The sequence below is a fragment of the Hermetia illucens genome, chromosome 2 (genome assembly GCF_905115235.1).
Source record: "Hermetia illucens chromosome 2, iHerIll2.2.curated.20191125, whole genome shotgun sequence".
Taxonomy (NCBI): domain Eukaryota; kingdom Metazoa; phylum Arthropoda; class Insecta; order Diptera; family Stratiomyidae; genus Hermetia; species Hermetia illucens.
This window is the reverse complement of record NC_051850.1, coordinates 187,337,363-187,355,820: the sequence shown is the minus strand read 5'-3', so window position 1 is coordinate 187,355,820 and position 18,458 is coordinate 187,337,363. Positions and strand designations below refer to the sequence as shown.

Sequence of the window (18,458 nt, the reverse complement as noted above, 5' to 3'; positions counted from 1 at the left end):
GCCTTTTTCTCTTGCGAAAGGTGGGACGGCTTTCGTTAACAGCTTTATGCAGACACAGGGGATCCCTCTCTAGATAACATTATCAAAGAGATGTTTAAAGTATTCTTCACGTCGAGGGTGATGATGGTACAGTATTTTTTGGTACCATTCTGCCACCTTATACCTGCAATTGCTCCCTCTACCAGATTGACTACTGCTTTGATAGCATCCACCGTTGATCGGCCGGCGCGAAAACCATATTGTTGTGTGGAAATGCTTCCTGCTTCTTCTACAATTGGGAACAGCTCGTTATGTCTGTCTGTCCGTCAGCTTCAAGCTCCCGGTTTCTCGACTTGTTCCAGGAGTAATGTCTTTGCATCTCCCCATATTTTCGTGATAGTTATAGCCCAAAATTACCCTTATTTGGAAAACCCGCGTTTCTATAATGCCACAGATAAAATTTTAAGAGAATTGTGAAATAATTTGGCTGGTCTTAAGTCAATGAGCAGGACTGCGCATGGCTTGCAGCTTTTAATCCGACGACTGATAAGTGCAGTCGTCGCTTTCCAATGTTGCAAATTTATCTGAGAGATACGGCACCTCATTTGCGGTTCCGATGAAGACGCCATGGGCCGTCCTCCTCGATGGTTTTAAGGAGCCCACACTTGTAATGTGATGGTCCCAAGCCCGTAATAGAGCCGGTAGCCCGTTTGTTTCCGAACCTTCTTAATATCTGGTACAGGAACGCCGATAGCGAGGCAATTTCCTGGCCTATCGGCTTTTGCCCCCTGCTAGTAGCATCTAGGTGGAGGTGTTGAGGTTGAGGACCTCAGCATCATTAAGCTCCTCTTCTGGAAGCCAGAGAGCACTTTCTGAACGATGGTAGCTCGGAAGCCTTCTTTGGTGGCAGTCACGCACCCTCCCACAAATCTTTGAAGGAGGGGCAGTGCTGTCTAAGGCACTTATTCGTGCTTTCGTCGGCAAAGTTTCCACGTAACACTTTATGGTATACACCTACGGACTCAAAATATAGTGTAATCACTTGTAAGGATGCAATTCTTACAACTTGGAGAAGTTTCCTCCTCAGCTGCTCACACTGGTCTGTATCTCGTAACCGAAAGGATTTGTGTCATCAGATGCATCCATCGGCTTCGATAGCCTTGGCAGCTGGAGTCGTGTTGCGCATTATGTTCGGAGTCTTGTTATTGTGAAGAAGATTGAACTCGACCGGCGGAGGGACCGGATGGCAAGAGGTTTCCTGAACTAACAATTCCCTTCCTCCACTACCCTCTCATTGGTGAAATGAATTAAGTAGAACTAATCACGCTGTTCTTTGAATTGAGTCCAGGTAATCCTTTTTATTATTATTATTCTGTTAAGGGAAAGTCGCACCGCGTCCTTGAAGAACTATTGTGCCCCTTTTACTGGATATAGTGTACCTATTGATCATAGTATCTCAAGCAGGCCTGTAACCGTTAGGAACTTTAGTATGTTCCCCACTTCCAGATGTTTCAGCTTTGCATCTGGTATTAAGTGTTCTCCCAGATGTATCGACCTACTTTGCACAAGTGCCGGACACTGTCCCAGGACGTGCCTAGAGGTTTCGTCCTCCTCCTCACAGAACCTGCAGGCAATGTCCGTAGATATCCCTAGCTTCCTTAGGTGATAGTTCAGCCGACAATGACCAGTGAGAATTCCCACTATGATTCGGAGTTTCTTTTTGGTGAGGTTCAAGCAATCCTTTGTACGCATGGGTTCGTATCCCCCAATAAGCACCCTGGACTGCTCCATCCCTGGTAGGCCCGCCCAATATAGTTCCCTCAACCATTTCTCTTCGTTTCTTAGATTCATAGCCATGAAACCGTTTCCGATTCCACAGAAGGGTTCTGACCCGTGTAAATGCATCCCTGCTCCGTTCTTGGCTAGTTCATCCGCTGCCTCATTGCCTTCCAGCCCAGCATGGCCTGGAACCCAAAGTATCCAGACCTTGTTGGACGAGCCGAGTGTATTCAGTCTCTCAAGGCATTCCCATACCAGTTTAGAGTTCACCTGGTTGGACCTAAGTACCTTGATCGCTGCTTGGCTATCGGTGAGAATAGCTATGTTCTGCCCCCTGTAGTTCCTTTGCAGATTAAAGGAGGCACATTTGTCTATGGCGTAAATTTCCGCCTGGAATATGCTAGTGTACCTGCCCATTGGCTCAAAGTACATTTTCCTTGGACCAATGACACCGGCACCCGCTCCCTCTGCTGTGAGGGATCCGTCAGTGTACCAAGTAATCAGTTGCTGGTTTAAGCCGTATGTCGCAGCCATACTCTCCCAGTTTGCCTTGTTACTCCAACGTGTTTCAAACTTTTTATCGAAGTGAAACCTCGTTGTCATGTTATCCCTCGGTATCAGTAATTCGGGATACCGCCTAGAAAGGATATCAATCTTCCTTCGATTTAGGCAGCTCCCCGCCTCACTCATGCTACCGGCCATCCTGAATATTGATCTCCTTGCCTGCATCTGTATGTGCAGATGGAGAGGGGTTAATCCCAGAAGGACCTCCAGGGATGCCGTTGGGCATGTCCTCATTGCCCCACTGATACACACGCAAGCCAGCCTTTGGAGCTTATGTAATTCCCTGGCTTGTGTGCTGAGTTGGGTTCTTTCTGCCCAGATTGCCGCTCCATAGGTAATCATTGGCCTTACTATTGCAGTATATATCCAAAGTAGTATCTTCGGGCTGCAACCCCATTTTTTTCCTGCTATGGATCTGCAAGTCATCAGAGCCCTCGTGGCTTTCCGACAAGTGTTTCCGACATGTGTCTTCCAGAGTAATTTTTGGTCTAGCGTGATTCCCAAGTATTTGACCTCTGTTTCTCGTTTCACCTCCATATCATGTAATGTTATGGCTTTCAGGTGATCCAGCTTACGCGTCCTAGTGAATGGTACTATGGTGGTTTTGGTTGGGTTGATCCGCAGTCCCACCTTCCTGCACCAGGCACTAGTAACCCTTAATCCGGTTTGGATTCTATCACATAGGGTATCTTCATATTTGCCCCTACAGATTAGAACAATGTCGTCCGCGTAGCCCTGCACTTGTATTCCAGTATTAGTTAACACGTCCAGGAGTTCATCCACTACCATACTCCACATCAGCGGCGATAGTACTCCGCCCTGTGGACAGCCTTGAGTGGTATTCATGATAATAGAATTTGTACCTGTTTGTACCTCTATTTGTCTGCTTTCTAGCATTTTGCCCATCCAGAGTCCCAGGGTGTTTCCCACTCCTTTGCGGCTCAGGGCATCCTATATCTCTGTGTGCGATGTGTTGTCGAAAGCTCCTTCGATATCCAAAAACGCGCACAGTGCAATTTCTTTTGTTTCTATGGCGTCCCGTAGTACCTCTGTCAGCTGATACATAGCAGTTTCAGTTGACCTTCCTGCCCGGTAAGCGTGTTGACAGTGATGTAAGGGATTACGCTTTAGAACGTTAGTTCTAATATAGTTGTCTATGACCTTCTCCACCGTTTTGAGTACGAACGATGTTAGGCAGATTGGTCTGAAAGATTTAGGGTGAAAAGGATCCTTTTTACCCGCCTTCGGAATAAAGACCACTTTTGCCCGTCTCCATGCCCTTGGTATGTAACCCAGTGCTATGCTCCCCCTTCCCACCCTCAGAAGAGACTCTAAGATAATTCCTAGGCCTCTCTGGATAAGTGCTGGGAAAATGCCATCTGCTCCGGGAGATTTCATTGGTTGAAAGGTTCCCACTGCCCATCTTAGCCTAGCTTTTGAGCATACCTCTTTTGCTAGTTTCCAGCTCTCTTTCCTTCCCCTTTTATTCGTTGTTGGGGTGTCAGGCAGATTATTGTCGCCTGCCGCCGAGGGGTAGAACCCCGGGAAATGAGTTCTGAGAAGCAGGTGTACCCTGTCCTCCTCATTCTCGGTGAATGTCCCATCTTCCTTTTTCAAGCAGACAGAGGATATTCCCCCGTCTTTGGCTACAGCCTTGTACAGTCTGGTTGCTTCTGTGATCTGTTCAATCCCTTCACAGAATTCCCTAAAGCTGTTCCGTTTCGCTTCCCTGATGGCGTTGCTATACGCAGTCAGTGCATTTTTATACCTCCGCCAGTCCCCGGTTCGTTTTGCCCGGTTAAAGAGTTTTCGTACATCCGTTCTCATTCTGGCTAAGTTCCTGTTCCACCATGGTACATCCCTTGATGACTTGACTGTCTTCGCCGGACAGCTGGCCTCATATGCGTCAATGACGATTGTGTTGAGGTCTTCCACCACCGTTTCTAATTCTAATTCGCTCCTGATGTTACCGCTCCCTTGAAGGTGGGCAATGTTGTTGCTCAGGTGCATTGTGTAGGATTCCCAATCCGTTCTCTTGGGATTCCTTATTATTCTTTTTATTTCGGAGTTACCCTCAATGTCGAATCTGATTATCCTGTGATCAGACATTGAGGGTTCATCCGACACCCTCCAATTCCTGACCATCCCGTTCATTAGGGTATTTCCTAGAGTTATATCTAGTACCTCTGGTCTGGTGTTGGTCACAAATGTTGGAGTGTTCCCTACGTTGTATATTTCTAACTTATTACTAAGAATAAATTCGAGAAGGTACTCACCTCTACGATTAGTGTCACTGCTTCCCCACACTTCGTGGTGGGCGTTGGCATCGCAGCCGAGAAGAAGTGGTAACGCCCTCTCCTCGCAATACTCCGTCAGCTTTACGACTTGTTCCGGTGGAGCCCGGCTTTCGTCTCCTGGGAAGTATCCCGATGCTACAACTACCTCTCGAGTGCTCCTCCCGGCTTCCAATGAGACTTGGATAGCCACAAGGTCCCCGGTTAAGAACTCTGAAAGACATATGTATTTTAGATTACGTTTGAGAATTATGCAAGCTCTTGGTTTTTCACAAGAGGAGTCCCAAATTACCTGCATGTCTCCTCCCGGTACACCCAGGGCTCCTGAGCCAGCACTATTCCAATGTTCTCCTTGGAATTTGCCCTTGCAATCACTGCAGATGCAGCTCTCGCATGGTGGAGGTTTATCTGGGCTATCCTAGTGCTGGCCATTGCCTCCGTTATTGTTTGGAGCTCTTCTCCACTGTCGGAGTGTCACCCTCCTCCTCCGACATGGCGCTTTTCTGCGCGTCGCTGTCCACCCCGAGCCCTAGCAGTCCTAGGTCTAGGTCGTCCAGCTTCTGCTCTTCACTGGGCAGCAGGTCTATTTCCCTGGTTGATCCCGTTCTTTCCGCCTCTATGGCTTCCGCGACTTCTTCAGGGACCTCGGTAAGTTTTCGACCCGATGCCTCCTCCGAGGTCTCTTTCCTTGGCTTTTCCTTGTGCACATGCACGGATATGTTGCCAAATCCTGCCTCTAGGGATCGGTCATCTACCCCGATCGTGATGAGTTTACCCTTTCCCTCCACCTTGCTTCTCAAGACTCTCCATAGTCGAGTATGGAGATCTTCGTTCTGAGCAATTAGGAGTCTCATAAGGTCTTCTGTTACTATTGCCGCGGCCTTTGGGAGAAAAACTGTCACCATGTGGGCTCCTGGTATATCATGACAGTTCCACCCCTTCCCAGCCTGGCAATCTAGGAATTATGGTTCTGATCCATTCTGCGGTACCTTCCGTCGCGCAGTCCACCAGTATAAGGCCTGGTCGAAAGCGTATCCCGGTGAACACCAGTTTCGACGTCCAACCCTTGATCATCTGCTTGACGACAAGTTCTTCAATGATTTCCTGTTCCTCCCGAGTGAGTATTTGCTCGGGAAACCTTTTTGGCAGTATGGCCAGTCGAATGCCCTTGACCGCACTGGCATAGCTAATGCCGGGCTTCCTGGGTCCTGCCTTCATTCCTGACCTGCCCGGGTTTTCTCCTCCCGTGGATTCAGGTCTGGATTTTTTGGGAGCATTCCCTTCATGCGAGCTGATCTCTGCTGCTCCCCGCTTTCTCGGCTCCGGTAGAGATGGCTTAGGTCTGTCCTGAGCCTTCTTAAGGGCCTCTTCTGGTTTCAGGCCTTCCTTCAGATAGCGCAGGTACCATTTAACCCCGGCGCCACTGAGACCTGTCTCCTTCCTGACGTCTGTTATATTTATCTCAGACGTGCTTTTGCTGGTCCCTGCTCTTTGAGCAGTGGTGTTCGTTGGCTGTAGTCCACGCAGTATACCAATGCTCACCTTGGATCCACTGCTTGACATCCCAACTTCTCCCTTCTTGGGTGTAGTCACCTGGCTTTCAGTAATTCGGAGACGTGCCTCCGCCTGATTAACCAGTTTTGGTGCGGTACGGGGCCCCGCTTTTTTGGTTTTTGTTTTTTTTTTCCAGTTTTGTACTCATTTGATTCCCACGAGTATGGGGGTTAAGAGGTCCGCCGTGCCATAGCCCCCCGTAGCACGGTAAGATCTAACTTACTCACTGAGGCGACCAGGTATCAGTGAGGCTCCGTTCGAATACAGTCAGTTACCCCCGACTGCAAACTATCCAATAGGCACGGTTCGCATAACACCCTGGATTGGGGGAGGTGTTTTTCGACTCCCCAGTCTAGATCCGTAGCGTTTTGTTAATAGTAGGGTCACCTCGTACAGGGTGTGGCTATCACCACTCACTAACGGTGTTGGTAGACGAGAGGCTTGGCCCCTGAAAAGGCACACACCGTCCCAGAGGAGAGACAACTCATCCTTAGAGAAAGATAGGTTGGCCTCAGGGAGCTATGTTCCGCATCAGTCTATCCTGCAGTACACTGCTTGACCCCAACTTCTAAGCGGGCATGGAAGTTTTCAGTCTTACCTGCACAGGATTGGGAAAGCGCGGTCTCCTGATTGTGTGCTTTGCAAGGGAGTGGCGGACAACGCTGAGCACACCTTTTTCTCTTGCGAAAGGTGGGACGACTTTCGTTAACAGCTTTTTGCAGACACAGGGGAGCTCTCTCTAGACAACATTTTCAGAGAGATGTTGAAGAGCGCTAGTAACTGGAGTTGGGTTTTTCTTATTGCGAAGAAGATTGAACTCGACCGATGGAGTGACTGGATGGCGAGTGGTTCCCTGAGCTAACAATTCCCTTCTTCCACTCCCCTCCCATTGGTGAAAGGGATTCCCTGACTTGAAGGATCCCAAAGCTGGGAGAGCAGGAGGGCTAGCCTGAAGTAATGTGTCAAACTGTTTCTGTACTAATTTTCTGATGTCAGGGAGGTGGTTAGTATTAGAGTTACTTTTAAGACCTCCCTTTTGTCCAAACTTTGTAAATACTATGCACTTAGGTCTCATTCTCTGGTTCATCTTGCATTCTACCAATCGCTACACTGAAATCACGAGACAATAAACTGCAAAACAGTTTTCTCCAATTCCAAAAACTTTTATGTAACAAAAGCAATAATTTGAGCACTTGAATGTGCAATAAAACTGGCTGACTCGGGCATTGATCAGATAAGGTTTCAACGGGTTGTTTTCAAAATTGTCATGGTCGGAGCTCCGGAATGCTCAAAAAGTCTAGTATTCAGAGTTGCTCGTAAATTGCTGGCGGATTCATCGGCCACCAGCTAATAGCCCAAGACGTGCTCCATAAACGTACCTTCATGGATGGAGTTTTAGTTTTGAACACTGCTAAGAATATTGATTCCAGAACATTAAAGGCAGGGAAAACCTGTAATGTTTGTCCCAATGGTCAACCCACATACAGTTTCTAAATTTCACTATTGCGAATTTAAGTACAAATATTATTACTCCTTCTATAGCCTCCACCCGGGAGGTAATTTTCTCAAGAGAAACTCCTACAGATTGGTCAGATTCCTATTAAAAGCAATAAAAGTTTCGACCAGTAATTATCTGCAAAAGATACTATGAAAAGGGAAATTCCTAAGACGCCAACTCGCAGATTAAAGGCTGGTTATCTCAATGATCCATATGAAAAACAATGGACCATAAACCCATAACAATGCATTGGTAAATGGCTTGATTATGATGACTTCGTCTAATCAATCTAAGCGAGGCATACCTCACGGCGACAATAACGCATTAGATTAAACACGCGCTAAGCTTCCATTTGATGACCACGGATAGTGCTCCAAAAGATACACAAAACCTTTGCGAATGGCATCCAGGTATAGAACACAGACGAGGCTGAAGCTGAAGTCACTTAGACCATGGGTACTTCCCTGCCGGACTGGTCAACTTCCACCTTGTCCCATTGCTCCAATGAGTGCACGCACAAGGAAGACCGACAACATGCCGAAGGAAAGTGGTTCTTCCGCCTGAATTGCGACTTCTTCGATAAATTAATGTGATTTGCATGGAACTTGATTGTACCTGGGGCTGGGGTACTAGTGACCATGCTCTCGTTACAACGAGCAGGTGAGGAAGAAATCAAATTGGAGGTTCCATAAAAGACTTGTTGCACATTAGGCGCGCTCGCAGATACTTTGCTCAGTCAGTTACGCGTTGTCCGCAATAGAAGTTAGTTGTCTTAAGTGCTTCAACCCAACACCGAGAAGTGGCCCAGACAGTGCGCTAAGAAGTCTATCCGGATTCGAACGTGGTTAAATACGGGAAGGCTTAGTACATATAACCGTTCGAGCGCTCCAAGCCAAACCATATTCTAAATGTGTGACCTGAAAATCGCGTAGTCTTGAATTGTGCGCACAAATTTAAGTATTTTATCTGAGCAGGCGTTCGGTTTCAATGAGGCTAGATAGCTACCAATAGTGTGACTCAGGATACTACTTCGAGAAAAGTGAGTAATTGGGAACACACCCGTTTTCACAGGTGGAGTGTGTCAATTTCATTTAAACTGAGAGGGAAAGGAAATAATCAGATACTGATCTGGTAAAGTGGAAAGATATATTCATCAAGGAAACAGATCCCTATTGCATTGATGCAATATAGAATTACTTCTACCATGTACAGTATGGGTTGCCCTCGGTGAAAAGTGTTAGCAACAAGATACTGTTCCGCTTTGAACTGTCTGATCTGTTCCCATCGTAAATTCAAGGGAAAAAATTAAAAGAAGTTTAAGTTTTTGTCAATTGTACTAGTGCGAAGGTGCTTGCTTCTAAGAACCGATCCAGATAGTTTTCATCGCTAAATTCCGGGAAATTTTATGATACGAACAAATTATGGACAAAAGAGCTCTTTCCAGATCGAGTTCTTTGCGTGGAATTCCACTTCGATTAACATTTCTTCTTCTTCTTTTTCTTCAGCCTTTGTCCCGTTCACAAGCGGGGTCGGCTTGTCGTGATCGGCTTCGCCATTTGGCTCTATCGAATGCCTGAACTGGGTGCAATTTCGAGGCTTTCAAATCCCCATCTAGCGTATCAAGCCGCCGTTGTTTAGGTCTGCCTTTTGGTCGTTTACCATCGACTTCAATGTTCAGACCAATCTTGGCAAGTGAATTCTCATTTGCACGAATTCCGTGACCATACCATCGAAGACGCCTCTCTCGCAACTGTTCCACGATCGGTGCAACCCCATAACGATCGCGGATATCCTCATTTCGGATGTGATCTAAACGTGTGACGCCACTAGTCCAACGTACCATCTTCGTCTCCATTACCGCAAGACGCCGTTCATTGTCTTTTATGGTCGGCCAACACTCAGAACCATAGAGAGCGACTGGACGACAACATTGCGGTAAATTTTAGATTTGAGACGATCGTTGATACGTTGATCACAAAGGACACCAGTTGTGGAACGCCACTTCATCCAGGTTGCGTTAATGCGTGAAGCAATTTCATAACGCAGTTCTCCATTGGGTGATAGCGTTGACCCGAGGTATTTAAATCGCTCAGTTCTGGGCAGATCACTGCCGCTGACAGTGATTGTGCCTGTTTCATGGGGATCGGTCGTCAAAAATTCAGTTTTGTTTAAATTCAATCTGAGACCGTGTTGCATGAGGCGATCATTCCATTTTTGAACAAGTTGCTCGAGATCATTTTTGCTATCAGATGCTCGGAAAAAAACATCATCTGCATCAAGCAGTGTGTAGGGCGCTGGACGTTGGATATCCCGTGTGACGGTGTCCATAACAAGGACAAAGAGGAGTGGTGAGAGGGCACTTCCTTGATGAACACCAACAGAGACACGAAACGGTTTTGATACACCCGCCATACTTCGAACTTTACTTTTCGGATCGTGGTAGAGCAATTGAACTCAACGCACGAGTTCTTCTGAAGATAAGTAAATCTTTCAGCGTTCGTGGTCAGCTCATTTTGATCGATTGCGCCATTTAGCTCGTGGGTCTTATATGGACGCAGTTGAGAGGCTCTCGAATCAGCTAGCGTATCAATCCATCGGTCTTTCGGTCGGCCTTTTTGTCCTTTCCCATCAAGTTCGATCATCATCACCAATGACGCAATAATTGCAACAACTCCAGACCTTCTGGTTCCTTTCAATTCCATATCCCTAAAAACTGCATAGCATCCTGACCTACCCCATCGTTCCAGCTGAGGCAGGGTCTGCCACGTCTTCTTTGTGTACCATAGATATTGGTCTTTATAAATTGCCTAGGCTGGATCATCCTCATGATCGTCCACTACAACCTATTAGGCCGGATTTTATCAACAACCAGTCGGTCGTGGTATCAGTCATAAATTTCGTCATTATATAGGGTAAGGATGATCAACTTCGATGCTCAGACCAATCTTAGAAAGTGAGTTTTCGTCAGCGCGAATTACGTACCAATACCATCGAAGATACCTCTCTAGTTTTTTCTAGAATCGGTCCGGCGATCTGATTCAAATGCCGTTGGTTGCTTGCAGAATGGAAGCTATGGGCGTGAGTCTTATTAGAAAGACCGAACGCGGTAAGAGTCCAGTTCGGCTACTTCATCAGCAAATATTGCCAAACTGAAACTGAAAGCAGCGTGACCGAAAGTACCGACAGGTTTCCTTCACTTCGGCCTAGTCTATGTTTAAACTTAGGACGGATTTCACTTCAATATAATTCGCAGTCATGTCGCGTTTCGACATCAACAACGGTCTACGACAAGGGGATGCCCTATCATGCGTCCACTTTAACCTGGCCCTCGAGAAAGTGATCCGTGATGCTAAGGTAAATGCAAGAGGTAGGATCCTCTTCAAGTCCACCCAACTACTGGCCTATGCTGACGATATCGACATCATGGGAAGAACCACCCGAGACGTACAAACTGCCTTCATCCAGATCGAGCAGGCGGCAATGGGGGCGAGATCTTGGGCTGCACATCTTCATTCAAGACAAAATATGTGGTGGCAACGTCAGCACCGAAGACGAATCAACCAACAACATCAAACCGCACTGGTCAAACACGAACAAGAATAAGGATAGGAGAATACAACTTTGAGACCGTTGATAATTTCTCCTATCTAGGGTCGAAAATCACAACCGATAACAGCTACGATGATGAAATCCGCGCATGGTTATTGTCAGCCAACAGAGCCTATTTCAGCTTACAAAGACTGTTCCGCTCGAAACGTCTTACCATAGGGTCAAAGCTCTTACTGTACAAGACTATGATCTTGCCAGTCCTGATGTATTCCTCGGAAACTTGGGTTCTTAGCAAGAAAAATTGCGAACTCTTGGCCGCTTTCGAGAGAAGAATCCTCCGAAGAATTTTTGGTCCCCTACATGAGGATGGACGATTCCGTAGCCTACACAATGACGAAATCTATGAGCGATACCATGACCGTCCGGGTGTGGATAAAATCCGGCTCAATAGGTTACGGTGGGCGGGTCACTTAATCCGTATGGATGAAGATGATCCCACCCGGAAAGTCTATAACGGCAATTTCTATGGTAGAAAAAGAAGACGAGGCAGACCAAGATAGAGCGATGGCGTAGGTCAGGACGCCAGATAGCTTTTAGGGATATCGAATTGGTGGACCTCGATGCAAAACCGGGATGTCTGGAGTTCCTTATTAAGACAGGCCTAGACCGGATACCAGTTGTTGCGCCGTTGATGATGATGATGATGTCGCATCTGCCGCTATTTTCGGTCACACTGCTCCCAGAGCAAAGGTGGGGTAGCGTCTGATGAGTTGCTTCTCCCTTGACGAATCCAGTCAAGATTTTTGATAAACCTTGTTTAACCCAAAAAGAGGAGTCCATGGACCACAAAGGAAGAAGTTAGTTGCTTCCCAAGTGGTCCGTCATCAAGTGGATGCAGACTCAGGATTCCCTGCATCCTCAACAAAAAAAAACAGCATACATATTTACCGGCATATAGCGTGTAGGGGAGAGAAATTGAGAAGCAAGTACTTCAGTCATCATCAGAATTGTTACAAACGTTTTTTTTTTAACAAGAAATGTTTTAGTCTTCACCAGTTATGTCGTTGTTTGCGAACTGGCTGATTTGCGAAATGCTCCTTCCTCACATTCTTCTTGGTTTTCTTGGACTTTTTTGCTTCCTCTTCCACCTGTGCATTCATTTCGGTGGAGTCAGTCGAAGTTGCAGTCTTTGTGCGTTTTCGACATTTTTTTGTGACCTTTCTTTCACCCCGAAACGGAAACGATCAAATGAATTTGAGAACCTGGGCGAGAGGAATGTCATCCTCGATCAGGTTCGACCCTGAGACATTCGACACATTGCTTTTGGTTGACGCCCTTGACCGGTCTTCTTCCCTCCATGCTCTATCAGTGACATGACCGGCGAAAAATCAATTTCGCAAAAAATATTCAGGGGATTCGGGGGAAAGATTTCTGCCACCCTAAATCCAGATGTTATGTTTGAATTTGTTGCAGCTAAGAGTGTTTGTTGCTGAAGCCTGAGAGGGGTCTCGAAAATGTCTCAAAAAACAACAAAAATCAGAAGTAATCATCCAGTCACTCTCGTTTGCGCTTCCGGCGCTGCCAATGGGACCAAAAAATGTCGTTTGAAGTTTATCCGTGGGAATTTGAAAAATAATGACACATAGCTTCCTTGTGCTGATACAGCCAAGGCGATTCTTCTTTTTCTTTTTCTTCAGCCGTTGTCCTGTTCACAAGCGGGGTCTGCTCGTCGTGATTGGTTTCGCCATTAGGCTCTATCAAAAGCCTGATCTGGATATAATTTCGAGGCTTTTAAATCCCCATCCCGCGTATCAAGCCACCGTTTTTTCGGCCGGCCTTTTGGTCGTTTACCATCGACTTTGATGTTCAGACCAATCTTGGCAAGTGAATTCCCGTTAGTGCGAATTGCGTGACCATACCATCGAAGATGCCTCTCTCGTAATTATTCCACGATCGTTGCAACCCCCTAACGATCGCGGATATCCTCATTTCGGATATGATCAAAACATGTCACGACACTAGTCCAACGCAACATCTTCGTCTCCATTACCGCAAGACGTCGTTCATTGTCTTTTATATTTGGCCAACACTCAGAACCATAGAAGGCGACAGGGCGGACGACATTGTGATAAATTTTAGATTTGAGCGGTAATTCCGGTGAACTCTTCATCGAACGATCCTCGAACGATGACATTCTCTCTCCCCAAACAAAATACCCCAGCCATGTAGCGCGACACAGCAGAGCAGAGCAGCCATAACGATATATTTCCCTTCCGTGGCCAAGCTTAACGACTCAAATTTGAAATTGCAAATCTGAATTACAAATTTCAATATCTGAACCTCGAAAGCAGGCAGGAAAATTATATCGACCTAAAAAGACTTCAACAACAGATATCTTAGGGATACCACCATTTAGAATTAACGTGGACTTCATCCTCTTCCAGACATTGCTGATCTTAGCGACGCATGAGCTGAGAAAATAAAAAAAAAACTGATCCTGGCATGCATATGGGCACGCCTTCTTTGGTCCAACAGACTGCCAAGGAGTAGCTCAGAAGGCGAAAAAGCAAAGATCGTAGTTTACACTTAAAACTGAAGTGCTAAAAGGAGTCCACGGGACCAAGCTGTAGTGCATTTTAACTCCGACATAGTCTCGGGACCGGGGAATGAAAATTGACTTCAAGCTCTGCGAAAGGCACATCGAAAATGTCAGCGTTACGTGTGTTGTATGACACATTACGAAGAACGATACCAGCTGAGACGGAGCAGTCCATTAGGGCGGTAGAGAATTTGAGGAGGGTGCAAACATCGAGGAAGATTATTCCCAGGTGGAGGAAAGAGTTCAAATAGGTCTGAGAACAACCACCAAGACAGTAGGAGAAAGGGGTGGGAGAGATTTTAAGCGAGTAACACATCGAGTGGCATTTGTTGACATTAAGAGCCAACTTATTAACTTTGCGCCAATGGACCAAAGTATCTAGATTTGCCTGTAGGAAAGTATAATACAATCTATTGGGGATGAAACAGAGAAAAACAGCTTGAGGTCATCGGCGTATAACAAGCAACGACAAGTGAGGACAGAAAGAAGGTCGTTAATAAAAAATTAAAACACACCAGAGGGGGGGGGGGGGGGGGGGAAACGCTACAGGATCGGAAAGAGAGGTAGGAGGCAACCCATGTAATAAGTAATGGAGGAATGTTGAGAGAGGCGTGTTTGGACAATAGTATTTCTTGGTTAACGGAATAGGCCTTAGAAAAGTCCGTGTAAATGACCTGGACTTCTTGCCTAGAGTTGAGGCATTTGGCCACAAAGTTGGTAAAGTCCAAAAAATTGGTGGCAGTGGATCGACGTTTTATGAACCATGCTGCTCCTTAACTATAAGGTGACCGAAGTTATTGACGTACCTCTCGAGGGTTTTGGAGCAGGATAAGAGGAGCGAAATAGGACGGTAATTCTCAGCACGAATATGGTCACCACCTTTGTATGTGGGAGTGCCGTCCCCACGTACTTGAGGAGGGCGATCAGACCCGAGTCTGCAAGGGTCTCATCTGAAGTGGCTCTGCCACGAAGCCTCACCGGAGGTTATCTGGTACCATGGGAACCGGGATGGCTCTCTGAGAACATATGCTCCGGGAGAATTCCTGGGGGATGTGTTCTCGGCCCGGTTATTTGCGGTTGGCCCCCTAGTGGGAGTTTCATGGTGGTTGTGGTTATGCCTACATCGCGGGCAGAGCTTCTCGGAGCTCACGCGTGTAGTTGCGCTGTACAACTCGGGTGTCGTATCCCCTTAGTTGCGGCAAAGGTGTTAGATAGGCCTTGCATCCACTGGTATGATTGCTGAGTCTGCACTCAGTATAAACCAGTACAGCTGTGCCAGTCATGACGGGGCTCTGATTGTAGTCCCAAAATCAATCCGTGTCCGAAGAGGACCGTGGGATTATGCCTACATGGCAGGTACTCACGTTAAACCCCCCAGGACTTTCACCACCTTTGTGTATGAGACAAATCAGGGCTTCTTTCCATAATCTGGGAAAATGACACTCTTTGAGGCTCTTATTGAAAATAAAGCAGGGAGGAGGGAAAATGAAGTTAGAGGTTTTAATCAGGTAGAGGTTGGGAAGACCATCACGGCCCGGTCCGACATCAAGGTTGTCAATAAGGTACTCCATCAAAGAGGGAGTAAGGAGGGAATGGCAGGAGATTCGGAGGAAGATGTACTCAGAGGGGGGAGAGAGGAAGAAGAGAGAGAGGAATTTTGCACCGACAAGAAGTAATTGCAAAGATTGGCTTCTGCATGAGAATGATTGCTTTTGGGTACTATAAGCTGATTCTTCTGCTGGTTCTCCACAGATATGCTGTTATATTCATTAGCAATCGCCTGGTATTTAGCTTCGTCTCCTTCGTCTCACTCATCAACAGTACTGGGTTCCTTATTTTTAGAAATATTGTTCAAGATATCGATGACCGTCTGACCCTGACTTTTGGAAAGGACATTTTTCAATTTCAGGGCAACTAGCGTCTTTACTTATTTTCGTTACCCGGGGAATCCCCGACGTCAAAGGCTTCGGTATAGGTGTTCCACTATTTTATGCAGGTTTCACAAAACTTTATGAGTCCCAATCCACAAATAACATAGGGCGTTTAGAAGTGTAGCGTCCCGATTTCCTTGAACACAAAGTGTTAATGCTCGATCGTTATTATATGTGGAAACTTACCTAGAGCATCGCATATCTGTCCTGTACACTATGCCAAAATCTACGAAGTTTCTCAGATATACGTAAAACTCGTTTGATAGCATTCCACTATAATCTATGTGTGATGCGTGCCTGCTAACTTGATTCAGTGCAAATATGGAATCAGCTCATGTTGTTCGATCTGTTAACATTGGTGATCTTCGAAAGATAATCATTACATCTATTATCTGTAATTTTCCTCCACTTCTGCAGTGGGTTGTTGTCATATTTAATTAATTGCATTGATTTTTGTGTGACACCTAAAATTTGAAATGACTGTAAAGCTTACAAAAATTTATTTATTTAATCAAAATAGGTGCCAGTCGATTCAAAACACTTCCTCCAGCGAGATTCAAGAGCATTTATGCCAGTTTCGTAGAAGTCCAACTGTCTGGTGTTGATAAATTCGTCGAAGACAATTTTGACAGCCTCTTCGTTCCTAAATTGTTTTTCCGCCAAAAAAATTATCCAAATGCTTAAAAAAGTGGTAGTCGGTTGGCGAAAGGTCCGGTGAATATGGTGGATGAGGCAGAGTCTCATACTGGAATTCGTTCAACTTTTGAACCGTTGTTCTGGATACATGAGGTCGTGCATTGTCGTGAAGGAGTATCACATCATCTCTGTTGACCAATCCAGGCCGTTGAATACTCAATTTTTGGTGCATTTCCTCGAGTTGGGCACAGTATTTCTGTGCATTTATCGTTTCTCCAGGTGCCAAAAAAGAATAGTTGATAACTCCAGCTGTAGACCACCAAACAGTCACCAATACCTTCTTTCGGCATATGCTTCGGTGGCTCATCAGCATCTACCCATTGTGCTGATTGGCGACGATTGTCGTATAATATAATATCCAACTTTTATCACATGTCACTATTCTGTGCAAAAAGGGGTCGGTTCTGTTGCGAGTGAGTAGAGAACTGCAAATTTCCATTCGAAGCACCATGTTTTGCTCCGTAAGGGCATGCGGAACACATTTGTCGAGCTTTTTCACCTTTCCAAGTTGTTACAAGTGCTGGGAAACTGTCAAATAGTGTACGCCCAGTCTCTCTGCAATGTCCCTCACAGACTGACGTGTGTCGGATTCGACTAGCAAACGCAGCTCGTCGTTGTCAATCGATGGTCCTGGTTCGTTCGGTTACCGTATCAGCTCCAAATGCGCTGTTAATGTTCTTGGTCGCCTCCACCGCTTTATGACCGAGTTTGAACTCATACAGAAAAAGTATACGTTTTTGGCTCTTTTCCCATCCTTTTTTTTCCTTTCTATTCCCTGTTATCCCAAGGATGGTCAAAACTGAAATGACTCCTTTTTTTTTTTTTGACACATTCAATTTATTCAACTTAATATTCACAATGATGAGCTTAAAGCTATTTCTTAACACTAGAACTTATTTCTAACGACATTAGTCTTATCTAGAAATTAACCTAAAGCTTAATAATAAGAGTAATTTACAGATCAACTTAACCTAAGCTTACAAGCTAGTGGAGGGAAAGTCAGGAAAAACCCCCCATAAAATAAAGATTGTGTAAGGAAAGCGAATTACCGGTGAAGGGATGGGAGAAGGATGCGTAAGGGGAGGATTAAAACTATTGGGATATGGAGTAAACAGTGTCAGTGCGATGTTCGTTATAGGGTTAATATATGTACCCAGTTGAAAGACGCTAAAGCTGAGTTCAGACCGTCAAAATTGGCTTTGCGGAAGTTGAACTTAGTGGGTTTACGCTTGGTTTTGGGTTTTGAACGAGGGAGCTCCGCTTCAAATTCAACCGCGGGATGGTGAGCGTCGGTTTTTACATACGGGGATGTGCCAGGAAATAAAGAGAGGTGGCGCTCGGGGAGGTTGGAAAGGAAGAGATCGAGAGTGCGGCCCAAGGAGTTTTTGGTAGTATTGAAATTCAGGGCAGAGCAAGTATACGAGTACATAAAGGAAGAAAGTGGGAGGGAAGAATGGGAGAGGTTGTTGGAAGTAATTGGAAGACTAGGATGATTAGGCCAGTTGAGCATGGGGAGGTTGAAATCTCCACAAAGGAAGAAAGGGAGGGAAGGGAATCTGACGGTAAGGAGTTCAGACAAATTGTCAAACAATTCTTCATACAGGTGAGAAGGGCTAGCACAGGGGACATATACACAAGAAACAATGAACGGGAGGAAGTTGGGCGGGAGACACGAAGAGCAACACAATCAAAAGGAAAGCCAGAGGAGGAGAAGACGAGTTCAGCGGGGAGTGAATCTTTTATAGCAATTAGGACTCCACCGCCAGTGGACTTACGAGAAGCATCCCGGTCCCTGTCACAATGGAAAGTGGAGTACCCTTCGGGGAGCTCGGAGTATAATATGACATCGTCTAGCCAGGTTTCGGAGATATAGATGGCATGGTGTTGCTGAGCCAGCGCGGATAAATTGAAGGCCAGCTTGGTTCTTAAACCCCTGACGTTCTGACAAAACAGACGGACAGTGAACATGGATCCAGTTATATAGCTCGGCGAGGCAGCCGGGTTGCCCTGAAATT

General features: G+C 46.0%; 1 protein-coding gene across 1 annotated transcript in view; it reads left to right on the top strand.

Annotated features, from left to right (window-relative positions):
- Positions 1 to 8,407: 8,407 nt before the first annotated feature.
- Positions 8,408 to 18,458, top strand: part of LOC119648916 — a 58,362-nt gene continuing 48,311 nt past the window's right edge. The window contains exon 1 of the mRNA XM_038050822.1: positions 8,408 to 8,707. The gene's annotated coding sequence lies outside the window, so the exon portion shown is untranslated. The remainder of the gene's footprint in view (positions 8,708 to 18,458) is intronic.